Source organism: Lissotriton helveticus, chromosome 2_1 (genome assembly GCF_964261635.1).
Source record: "Lissotriton helveticus chromosome 2_1, aLisHel1.1, whole genome shotgun sequence".
NCBI lineage: Eukaryota > Metazoa > Chordata > Amphibia > Caudata > Salamandridae > Lissotriton > Lissotriton helveticus.
Window position 1 is genome coordinate 2010192252 of NC_136059.1, and position 12698 is coordinate 2010204949.

Sequence of the window (12698 nt, forward strand, 5' to 3'; positions counted from 1 at the left end):
ATATTCACTCTCGGATGTGTATATAAGGACATAACCATATTGACAAAAGAATCACCAAGATTATGGGCACAAAGCACAGCATGTAGAAAAGGCCAAGAAACATTGTCAAATGCCTAAACGGCATCAAGAGCAAGAGCAGCTGCCGGAAGGGTAGACAATTTTGCTTTCCCTAAGATGTGGCAAAAGGTATGAATATTATCTCTAGCTAGCCGTCCTTTAACAAAGCCCGTCTGAGATGGATGAATAGGCAGTGGGATAAAGGATTCCAAACGTTTGGCCAAGATTTTAGCGAAGAGCTTTGCCTCCAAATTGAGGAGGGATATGGGGCGAAAATTCTTAGGATCCGAGTGGTCCTTGCCTTCTTTTGGTATCACTACGATAGTTGCATCAGCAGCAGAACACGAAACCGAACCTGATGATATAAAAGTGTCAAAGACAGTTTTAAGGCGAGGGACAACAGAAGTAAGAAAGGTCTTATAGAACATGATGGGATATCCATCAGGTCCCGGAGCCTTCCCCGAGCGTGTGGCTTTAATTGCATGTACAATCTCCTCAGCAGTAATCGAACCTCCCAGCTTCATACCGTCATTGTCCGAAACAGTCTGAATAGGAAGCGTCTTCAAAAATTGTTGACATTGATCAAATGAGGATGGTTTAAGAGGAGTGTACAATTTGCTATAAACATCACGAAAAACCTCAAGAATCTCCTTAGTGTGAAATTTCTTGATACCAGAACTATCAGTAATACAAGAAATCTGAGAAGACCTAAGGTTAGAATCCTGAAATTTTAATGTTGCTGCCAAAATCTTACCTGAACGGTTTTCCAAAAGTAAACGTTTGGATATCTGAGCTTGAACCCCAATGTGAGCTCTTTTAGTAACAATAGTATTGAAGGAATATTTCAAATTCTTAATTGTTTGTCTTTAGAATGGCGATAGAGAGACTCTTGTCTCTTAATATCATCAGCTAAGTCTGTAAGTTCTTTTTTAATTTCAGCATTCCTCCTTGCCATACGTTTAATAATTTGTCCTCTAGGCATACACTTAAAAGCATCCCACAAAACTATTGTAGAACTGACTGAGCCCTCATTATCAGAAAAATAATCATCAATCTCCGCATTCAAAGCCGCAACCTCAGTCTGATCATGCAGAATTTCCATATTTAACCTCCAGGTACGAGGTTCCTTCTTGGCAATAAGATTGAGGAGAGAAAAAGATACCGCAGCATGATCAGAAACAAGAACAGGATGGATGTAAGGAGACGACAAAACTTGTAAAAGAGCTGAGTGGACTAAAAGATAATCAATACGAGAAAAGCTAGAGTGAGACAAAGATAAAAAAATAAAAATCGCTTCCAGTAGGGTTATGTAGGCGCTGCAGGTCTTGAAGATTAGCAGAATCACACATATTGATCATCTGTTTGTGAGCTCTAGGGGGACGGAATTTAAAAGCAGATTGTCTATCTAAAATCGGGTCCATAGGAAGATTTAAATCTCCACCTACTATCAGATTACCCTTATGAGGAACCTCAGACAATTTTTTGGTGATCGACCCGCCAGAACAAAGGATCGTCACTATTTGGAGCATAAATATTAATCACGTAAAGATCAAGAGAGCCATTAGAAAATTGGGACAGCAGCCATCACCCTTCCAAATCATGTTCTGCAGAAACTACAGACAACCCTGAATTTTTAGAGATTAATGTTATCACTCCATTCTTTTTACCAGAGGCATCAGAGCACACCACATCAAGAACCCATTCTTTCCTCAATAACAAAGCTTCCTTGTAAGATATTTTCGTTTCCTGTAGTACCACTAAACCTGTAGAAAGATGCTTGCAATATTCTAAAATCTTAGCCCTTTTCACTGGGTGATTCAATCCACGTACATTAAGGGACAATACGTTCAATCCAGGCATAAAAACAGAAGAACATAAAATCCACTAAACACTGATAGAAAAGAAGAGAAACCAAAAGCAAAAAACAACACATACACAGCAACATGAAAGACACCACAGATAATAAACTGTACAGGACATCCAGGAAAAGAAAGAAGGGAAGAGGAGATATAAAAGAGAAAAAGAGAGAAAGAGAAGAAAGAGAACCGGAAAAAAGAAACAGGACGACAAGAAGAAAGAGACCCACCAGGGGAGGTCTAAAAGGGACCAAATCCATACGAAGGGGTAACATGGAGAGGTGAGCAGAAGGTCAACAAGGAAAAAGAACTAAGAACCCATCACGCCATACCATAAAGGGAGAGAGAAGGAGAATCAGGAAAAAATCATATGAGAAATTCGCAAATACACGATATGGCAATACAGAAGTATATGTTATGTTATGTTATGTTAGGGGATGTTTTGTATAGCGCTCAGCTACTCCGAGGAGTGTCCTGGCACAGAAGGGAAGCAGGCACTACTGAACAAACAGCCAAGATTTTAAATCCTTCCTGAAGGCTAACAAGTTGGTAGTCCTTCTCAAAGACACAGGCAGGGTGTTCCACAATTGAGGCGCCAGACATCTAAACGACCGACCTCCGATCCGTGCTCTCCTGATAACAGGGACTGAGGCTAAAGCCAACGATGCTGACCTCAGAGATCTAGAAGGCTGATAGAAGGCCAACCGCCGTTGGATGTATTTGCCGCCAGTGTCATGGAGAGCCTTGAAGGCCAGAGTAAGTGCCTTAAAAATGATTCGTTTCCGGATGGGGAGCCAATGAAGAGTCTTCAGGAGACCAGAGACTCTGGCTCTCCGATGGAGGCCAAAGAGGGCATGGGCAGCCGAATTTTGAACTATCTGCAGGCGTTGGAGAAGATACTCTGGCAATCCGAGGTACAGGACGTTGGCGTAATCAAGGCGAGACCCAATTAGAGCCTGCACCTTGGTTTTTCTATGCACCTGCGAGAGCAGAGAAAGAAATTTTGGGAGCATTTTAAGAAGGCCAAAACATTTCCCAGCTAGGCCAAGAATCTGGGGCTTCAATGAGAGATTATTATCAATTTTTACTCCAAGGTTCTTGGCCACGGCAGAAGCAGCCAATGGAGGGAACATGTCCACAGGCCACCAAGACTGCCACCCGGGATCGAACCGACAGCCAAAAAAGAGCACCTCAGACTTATCCGAGTTGCACTTAAGGCTGTTTTGCAGGAACCACTTAAACACCACCCCAAGGCAGCCTCTGATGCTCTCCCCGTCGAAATCAGACCCCTTCTCACAAGTGAAAAGGAGCTGGGTGTCGTCAGCGTACGACACGATCTGGGCACCAAACGACTCCGCCAGTGCCGCCAGGGGGGCCATAAAGATGTTAAAGAGAGTCGGGCTCAAAATAGAGCCCTGAGAAACTCCCACCTCTAATGGCGGCACCGCGGCAGAGAAAGGAGGGGCCCAGACCGTTTGACGCCGGCCCGCAAGAAAGGACTTAAACCAGCTGAACACCGTCCCCCGCAGACCGATATCACTGAGTCTTGAGAGGAGACCAGTGTGGGGGACGGTGTCAAAGGCCGCCGACAGGTCAAGCATCACCAGCCTCGCCTTGCCCCCTACGTCCAAAACCTCCTTGATTGCCTCCGTTACTTCTAGTAGCGCTGTCTCCGTGCTCATGTTGGTGCGGAAGCCGGATTGGGTGCAATGCAGAATGTGATTGGACTCAAGGAAGTTGGAGAGGGAGGAGTGTACAAATTTCTCCACGACTTTGGCTAAAGCTGGCAGAAGGGAGATAGGCCTATAGTTGGCGTGTTCCGCCGGATCCAGATTGGGCTTTTTAGAAGCGGTATGATCAGGGCTTGCTGCCAGGCTAGAGGGACCACTCCCTTGCTGAGAGATAGATTGAGGACCGGGTTTATTGTGGGATTTATCACTTCCACCATTCTAGCTAAAAATTTGGCCGGACAGGGGTCCAAAGGAGAGCCTGATTTTAGTTTGGTGAGAAAATCCAATGATGTTGGACAGGAAAGCGGCGGAAATTCCCAAAGAGTAGGAGCCCCACCAACCAGGGAAGAAGAGGAAGGAAAGATTGTATCGGAGATTGCCCCTACCCTGGACTGCGCAAATATATCCAGTGATAAGGAAGAGAAGAGCAAACTCGGCGAAAACAGAGACCAACAACAATAGAAAAAGCTATAGAGTAAGTTCATAAAAACAGTTAAAAGCTAAGTCGTAATGCATAACATCAGAAATATTAGCTTAAAAAAAAAACTCTACCCATAAATAGAAATAAATAGAAGTTCATCAATTGACCATGAAAACTAAAGAGATATTACTTCATATCTCACAAACCGTAAACAGATAACAAAAGAACAATTGATTCACATTGCAATATATTAATCAGAAGAATAACCAATACAAAACAAGAAATATAAAACCAAAACAACAAGAATAAGAACGGCATGGAATAGAAACTAATGTTATACTCACATGAAGACAAATAAAGACAGATGTAGAGAATCACCTAATGGAAAAAGAATGAAACACAAAAATTAAAAAACATATTACCAGGACCTCAAGAGAAGAAAAGAGAAACAAAAAGGTAGAAATAAACAAACTACAACAGAACAGAGAAAAGAACCTGGAATAAAAAAAAAGATTGAAAACATGACAACCGAAGAACCCATCATATAACAGCTACATAACAAAAAGAATAAAAACCATAGGAATAGCATACAGCAAGTCTTAAACAGCAAACAGTCTAAAAACAAAGAAACATAACCACCACAGAGGGATACATACACAGGAACAGAAAAAGAAATTAAACACATGAAGTAAGAAACATATTAACAAAATCTCAGAAAAAGAAAGACAAAGAACGACCTAAGAATAAACGGAATACATCATAAAGGAGAAAACAGACCAAGCCAAGAAGAATGAAAAAAAAAAAAAACTCTTCAAAGAACACTCAGGAACCAGAGGGACCAGGAGAAGGTGCAGAATCCATCTGGGATTCAATCTGATTATCCAGGAAGGTGGAAAGATCCGAAGGCTCATAGAAGATCTGAGTGCGACCTGTAAAAGTTATACAAAATCTTGAAGGACCAGCAAAGGAGAACGGAATGTTCATATCAAATAGTCATCTTCGTAGATTAAGAAAACCTTTCTGCCTGATAACATTGTCTCTAGCAAAAACTTGGGAAATAGCAATCTTGTGGCCCTCCCAAGTAACCGCTTTGATCTTCCTCATGTGAGCTAGGATTTGCTCAGAGTGTTGATGACGCAGATGTTTAAAAATCACCGCTCTAGGATGAGAGGAAGATTTAGACCGGAAGGTAGGAACTCGATGAGCTCGTTCAATTTCAGTACTTATCTTTGATTCAGCAGCAGAAACACGAAGTGATAGGGATTTAAAGTCATTTCTGATTGCTGCAACCTCAACTTGAAGTAAGTCAGTGTTAGTTTTGGTCGACTGCGCAATGTCATGAACAGCGTTTAAACGAGACAAAATAGTATCCAACGTAGTACCAGCATCTTTCTGAGATAGCTCTGGAGTAGGAGAAGTTTGCTTAGATCGTTTAAGGTTACCCTTCAAGTCCTTGGATTTGGGAGAAAGGCCCATGTTGTCAGCCATTAGAGTATGGAAGAGAAGAGCTCCAGATACTTCACAAAACAAAAGGAGTACCCTAAAATATAGTATTTACGCAGTATAGGACCAAATACTGACTGATTTACAGAGAAGATCCCAACATAATGTCGCCAGTGAGACAACTTAGTGAAAACATGTCAGCAGGCACCTGTTAGACAAAAGCAGCAACAGCATTGCACTCAAAATACAGATTCCGCCATTTTGTGGAGGACCAACGCAGCACAGTTCCACATGACTGAAAATGAGGTCTTCATTGGAGCTCCATTAGCCGTCTGAGACAGAGGAGGTCTCCTTCAGAAAGACCCAGGAACCACAGTCATTAATATCACCTCCACAATGATGTCCAGAAATTCTCGAGAACACAAAATGACGAAAATATTACGGCGAGGGGAGCCACAACGTAAGGATCTTCAAACCATGCAGAGGAGGCAGCAAAAAAAAAACACAGACTGCTCACCTTCTATAGCAGGTCATGTATCACCATCATAAAGAAGCCTGTCTTGTGTGGGGACCAAAAGTCTCTACTGCATTAAAATTCCATAATTTAAAATGAAGAATCCCTTGCAGGGAGACCCAGGCACTATGTTGGTGAAGGAACACCTCTGCGGTAAAGGACAGCGCAGGTCTCCAGCAAAATGCGCAGCGTCGGGAGATAGACGCGAGCGGCAACACCTTAACAGAAAATGGCGGCCGACCGCGATAATCTTGAGGAGAATGGCACCGCAGCGAAGGGACACTCAATCCGGACAGCGGGAGCAGCGAAGAACAGCACAAACTGCTCACCGCATCTTCCGGCAACAAAAGCTCCGGTTTCTGAAGAAGAACACTGAAGGTGGGGACCGTAATCTGCCTTGCCGGCCTTTGTCACCCCAGAGCTCAAGCGCGACCCGCCATGTTACAGCGGCGCGCAAGTCACGCCCCCCCTCCTTATGGGTGTCGTATTAATAACATCAACTAGTCCGACTAAAGAAAATTAAGCTCAACCGACATACCTAAGTACAGCTCCAAAAATTCAAACTTTGTGCAAAGGGAAGTAAGAGATTACATCTATTTTTGTAAAGACAAAATGATGGTGAATGACACAAATATCAATTTTAAAATATTGTGTGACATGAATATTGTGTCAAAATATTGTCACTACCAAACTATCATTGAATAGATATCTAAGATAAGAATACCATTTGCTTTTGTCTACAATATTGTACTGAAGACGATTGATGTATTTAATATTGGTCACTTTTATATAATGAATATCTTTTTAGTATTAAATAAATGTATATTAATTTTGGGTATTAGTATTTTTAGTATAATTATTATTATTTTTTAAAAGATATTTTGTAATTAATGGTTTATACTTTTGCTAGTAATGTATATCATAGTAGCAGACTGTTGGATCTGTAGGGGAGTAGGGTGGGAAGTTATTCAAATTATATTATTTTTTATATTAATTGGAATTCTTTATTATTTCATTTATATTATTTATGTATGTTTCAATTATTTGCTTTGAATTAATTATTCAATACTTTTTTCTACATGTTTTTAATGTTGTTTTAAATTGTATTTGTTATTTCTTTCATCTTATTTGCTTTATTTAAGTAACATTTTAATTTAAATATTGACTTATTTATTATTTGTTTTTCAGTGTTTGAAGATGTATGGAGTTGTAGGGAAATAAATGTATCTAATTTTACCTAATTTAAAGTTTTATATTTCTGACAAATTGTTTGTTTTTTAAGTATATAAAGTATATGTTTTATATAAGATATGATTTGATAAATTTCCATAGTTAGGTATTTAAATATTGTCTATAAAATGATTATGAGTTGGAATTGTATATGTAATCCCTATGAAGTCCAACACATTTCCTACTGTTGCTTGGACTAGAGTGGAAATAGAAAATCTAACCCCTCTGAAGTCTAGCACTCTCCCTATCGTTGCTTGGTCTAGAGTTGGAATAAAACATAAAACTCCCTGAAGTTCAAAGCTTTCCCTAATGTTACTTAGACTAGAGTGAGAATGGTAAATCTAACCACTATGATGTCCATCATTTTCCCCATTGTTGCATGTATTTGAGTGGGATTAGTGAATATAACATCTTTGAAGTCAAACATGTTCCCTATTATTGCTTAGATTTACTGTTAGAATGATATATCTAACCCCTCCAAAGTTCAACACTTACCCCACTGTCACATAGACTGGAGTGGGAACAGTAAATCTAACTCATCCAAAGTCAAACACTTTCCCTACTGTTTCTTAGACTGGAGTGGTATTCATAAATATAACCCCTCTGAAATTCAAAACGTACTCAATGTTGCTTAGACCAGAGCAAAAGTAGTGAAATGTATACCTTTGAAGTCCAACACTTTCCCTTCTGTTGCATACCGTGTAGTGGGTATAGTAAATATATCCTCTCAGTAGTCCAACACTTTCTCTACTGTTGCTTGGATTGAAGTGGGAAAAGTAAATCTAAACCTGCTGATGTTCAGCGCTTTCCCTACTGTTTCTTACTCTTGAGTGAGAATAGTAAATGTGCCCTCTATAAAGTCCAATGCTTTCTCTACTACTGGAGTGAGATTAGTAAATCTAACCCCTTTGAAAATCAACACTTTCCCCTATGTTGGTTAGTTTTATGTTAATTATTTTTATATTGTTATTTACTTTTATGTGTTTTCATTTTTTATATTTTTAGATATGTATATTATTTTTAGAAACATTTACTTTTATTTGAAATTATATTTTATATTTATAAGATGTATTTAATTAATGATTATGTGTTTGACTTTATATTTATTTTGTGATAACTAATATCACTTTTGTAATTTTGTTAAATTGTGTATATATATGTATATATATATAACATATATACAAAATATATAATATAATTTGTATATTGAGTGAAACTGGATTTTATATGTTAATTTTAATACTTTAACTAGATTAGATTTTTGTTCGTTATATGCATGTTTTCGAATTTTAACTTTACTTTTCTGTTAACATTTGATATTAAATGTATTAGAAAGTTGGTTAGTTATGGCCATATTATATATATATATATATATTACCTACTGGCGGTCGCCAGTAGGTATATATAGTTAGGATTTTTTCCCTATGGGATTTTTGAAAATTCTATGTCTAATAACTTTGGCGTTTGTGGACGGAATTGGCTGAAATTTTCAGGAAAATGGCACATTTTGTTTCTGAGCAGCCCCTGAAAATTTTGGGGGGGTTCGTCAAGGGGGGGCCAAGAAAAAAGGGGGGTCCCAAAACGCGTTTTTCCCATGTTAATTTCCATAGGGCGGTTGGCCTCACTTTTAGCCCGAACGGCTGAATGGATTTGCACGAAACTTGGCAAAATTGTAGGGACTGGTAGCCCGATGTGCCTTTTGTAGGTCTCAATATATGTGCTCCAGTGGATTTTGAGAAATTAACGTTTAAAAAAAGATATATATCTGTAACAGCGGACCGGGCAGCGCCCCAGGACGCGTACTTTTCGCGCAGCGGAGCTTTGTGAAGCGAAGCTGATTGGTTCTCCGGCGTCTGTCAACATTCCAAACAGTCCGTAGCGGCCGCCATCTTGTCTCTCGGTAGGATCGAGAGACAAGAGGAGGCCAAAGCGAAGGGGCAAATGACCATAAGGGGGCATAGTACATTGTTGCTCACCCCCTAGGTTTGATGTGGAGGTTTTAAAAGGGCCCCGCGGGGCAAAAAAAAATAAAAATAATAATAATCGAACAGCTGAATGGATTTGCACGAAACTTGGCAAAATTGTAGGGACTGGTAGCCCGATGTGCCTTTGCTAGATCTCAATATATGTGCTCCAGTGGATTTTGAGAAATTAACGTTCAAAAAAAGATATATATCTGTAACAGCGCACCGCTTCGCGTACTTTTCGCGTTACGGAGCTTTGCGAAGCGAAGCTGATTGGCTCTCCGGTGTCTGTAAACATTCCAAACAGTCCGTAGCGGCCGCCATCTTGTCTCTCGGTAGGATCGAACAGCTGAATGGATTTGCACGAAACTTGGCAAAATTGTAGGGACTGGTAGCCCGATGTGCCTTTGCTAGGTCTCAATATATGTGCTTCAGTGCATTTTGAGAAATTAACGTTCAGAAACAAGATATATATCTGTAACAGCGCTCCGCTTCGCGGAGATAAAATTATATGTGTATTACCTAGCTGTTGCTAACACCAGTTAGCGACGGCTAGTAGAAGATAGCGACCATCTTGGGCCCCACTTTGCATGTGAGTGATATTTATCACTAATGACATGCAAAGTGGGCATGCCAAGATGTTAGCGACTGGAAACAGTCGCTAACATCGCTATCTCCTATTATCAACTTTTGGAAATATTCGAGATAAGCGCGAATATCTCCAAAAGCTACCACCTGCCCTGAGCAGTTCTTAGCCATGTTATCCAATGGGAGGTGGATAACATGGCTAAGAGCATTAGCTCGGTAATGCATGAATATCGCTGAGTTTTCAGCGATATTAATGCATTGCGGTCGTTTTTTATCGTATTTCCGATAAACCTTGATAATAGCAAGGTTTATCTGCGATAATTTCTGACGGTAAAAAAATCGTTGCTAAGCATCGTTAGGGATAAATATCGCTTAACTTTGGTAATATGCCCCAACGTCTGTTAACGTTCGATTCGAAGGAAATCAGGAAGTGTTGAAAAACATTGTCTGCGCCATCTTGTCTTTTTTCAAATGCCACACTTTTGTCGTGCACGGCAGCCATTTTAGATGCCTTGACCAGACCCACTCTGTGCACGCTGTCGATCCTTAGCATGCCTCCCCACCCTCGCAAGCATCTCCCCCAGGCAGTGGTCACCCCCGCTCTCTGTCTTATGCATGGGTAATAAACCTCCCCCCATCTGCGCTGCTCTTCCCTGAGAATCACACCCTGTGCCCGCCCGACACCTCCCTTTCGCCCTATTCACTACCGCACCCTCTGACACTCCTTTTCCTCTGTGTCCGATTGTCCAGGCTGGTCCTAGGGTATCAGCTAGCCCTGCAGATGTAGTTTATGGCCACAGCTGTAAAGAATCACCCCTCTTCAAAGGAGTTATAGTAGATCAAGGCCCACACTCGATGAGATCCGTCACAGCAGAAGCGTTGCTATTATCTGAAAACCATCCTGTATTGTGATTGGGGAGGGGACCGAGCCTGAAGCGGAAGATTCCAGGGATGACTCTTTGTACATCAAAGTTTTTACAATTATGTGTCACATTAAAAATATATAGCACTCCGACAAAATAGTAAGATTATAAAACTTTAATAATTTATAAATATATACAAGAAAACAAAAATAGTAATAACATATAAACATTTTTAGGGAAAAACAACGAAGTAGCGGTCGGCTGTGCGAATAGTCCCAACGCAGCACAACGTCCAGATTTCCGGCGTGGGGCGTCGCGGGGGGTGGGTCATCAGTAGCAAACTGTTGTGCGAATAGTTCCAAGGCAGCAGAACGCGCTGAAATCTAGATGACACGAAAGTGATGTCTAGTAAGTTGCCACCCAGCAAATAACGGCATGGGGCGTCGCGGGGGGTGGGTCATCAGTAGCAAACTGTTGCGCGAATAGTTCCAAGGCAGCAGAACGATGGCACCAAGGTGATGTCCAGTAAGTTGCCGCACTGGTTTTGGTATCCTACAATGCTGCTCCGAATAACGGCGTGGGGCGCCCCGGGGGAGGCGGCGTGAACGGGCCTCTCCAGGTGGAGTGTCATCTGTTGTAGTGGGGCGCCCCTTTACCGTTTCAGTTGCCATTCCGTCCGTTTTTGGTCCACTGTGTCAAAAGCCGCAATTCAGCTGAGTTGCGCCCACTCTTGCGGTGCAGCGATAGGCGGCTGTCACAGGACTCTCAAAATGGCGGCAGGCTCTTTCCTTTTTGGGCCTGGTCCACTGAAATGGCCCTGGGACACCTTGGAAATCGGACGCTTGTCTGCTAGGTCTTGGACCCCATTCTCGAAAGCGTCCCCTCCGCCTTGAGAATTCATCAAAAGTTTTGGGGGCTCCGACTCCTGCAGGCTTCTGGTGGGGAGCGGCTGCCATGATTGCTCGCGGAATGACCACGACTGAGCTACGAGATGGTGGTGCTCTCATGCTGACGCCAGCTTCAGTCTGAAACATCCAGAAACAAGGTGGGGCTTTCATCGTTTGGGAAAAAAAAAAAGTTTTCATCCAATGAAAAGTGTTGTTTTTAGGTCACATGATCAAGCCTTCCATCATTAGGAAACCAAAAGTAAAATGAACCAATGAAAAGTTTTATAAACAAGTCACATGACCTGTTATGCGGCATAGGGTGTAAAATGCGGAGAAAATACGTTGGCACGTGAGGCGGCGTCAGTAGCGGACCGATGTGCGAATAGGCCGAAGGCAACACAACGCGCCAAGATCCGGATGGCACCGAGGTGGTGTCCAGCAAGTTGCAGCACTGGTGTGGCCATCCTACAATGCTGAAAGTCGGCATGGGGCGCCCCGTTGGCCTGTGAGTTTGCGTCAGTAGCGGACCGATGTGCGAATAGGCCGAAGGCAGCACAACGCGCCAAGATCCGGATGGCACCGAGGTGGTGTCTAGTAAGTTGCCGCACTGGTGTGGCCATCCAACAATGCTGAAAGTCGGCGTGGGGCGCCCCGTTGGCCTGTGAGTTTGCGTCAGTAGCGGACCGATGTGCGAATAGGCCGAAGGTAGCACAACGCGCCAAGATCCGGATGGCACCGAGGTGGTGTCTAGTAAGTTGCCGCACTGGTGTGGCCATCCTACAATGCTGAAAGTCGGCGTGGGGCGCCCCGTTGGACTGTGAGATGGCGTCAGTAGCGGACCGATGTGTGAATGGGCCCGAAGGCAGCGCAACAATATTTTCGGAATAGAAGACACCACTAGGCGCTGAGATGCCAAGATCCGGATGGCACCGAGGTGGTGTGTAGCAAGTTGCCGCACTGGTGTGGCCATCCTACAATGCTGAAAGTCGGCGTGGGGCGCCCCGTTGGCCTGTGAGTTTGCGTCAGTAGCGGACCGATGTGCGAATAGGCCGAAGGCAGCACAACGCGCCAAGATCCGGATGGCACCGAGGTGGTGTCTAGTAAGTTGTCGCACTTCTGTGGCCATCCTACAATGTTGAAAGTCG